This window comes from Triticum aestivum, chromosome 6D (genome assembly GCF_018294505.1).
Source record: "Triticum aestivum cultivar Chinese Spring chromosome 6D, IWGSC CS RefSeq v2.1, whole genome shotgun sequence".
In the NCBI taxonomy this organism is placed as follows: domain Eukaryota; kingdom Viridiplantae; phylum Streptophyta; class Magnoliopsida; order Poales; family Poaceae; genus Triticum; species Triticum aestivum.
In genome coordinates, this window is record NC_057811.1 from 434381276 (window position 1) to 434381770 (window position 495).

The following is a 495-nucleotide window of genomic DNA, read 5'->3' on the forward strand; positions in this document are numbered from 1 at the left end:
TGTTACCCTAAGATAGACAGCGTGGCAGTGATGTCACGTGCTCGTCTCGGCATCCGTCATCGCAACCGCGACGATGTCCGTCTCGACTCGCGTTACCCTAATATAGAATGGGTGGCAGTGGTGTCACGTGCTAATCTCGGCGTGCATCGTCGCTACCGCGTCGACGTCTGCCTCGACTCGCGTTACCCTAAGATAGACAGGGTGGCAGTGGTGTCATGTGCTCGTCTCCGCGTATGTCGTCGTTACCGCGACGACGTACGCCTCGACTCGTGTTACCCTAAGATAGACAGGGTGGCAGTGGTGTCACGTGCTCGTCTCGGCGTCCGTCGTCGCTACCGCGACGACGTCCGCCTCGACTCGCGTTACCCTAAGATAGACAGGGTGGCCCTGGTGTCACGTGCTCGTCTCGGCGTCCGTCGTCGCTACCGCGACGACGTCCTCCTCGACTCGCGTTACCCTAAGATAGACAGGGTGGCCCTGGTGTCACGTGCTCGT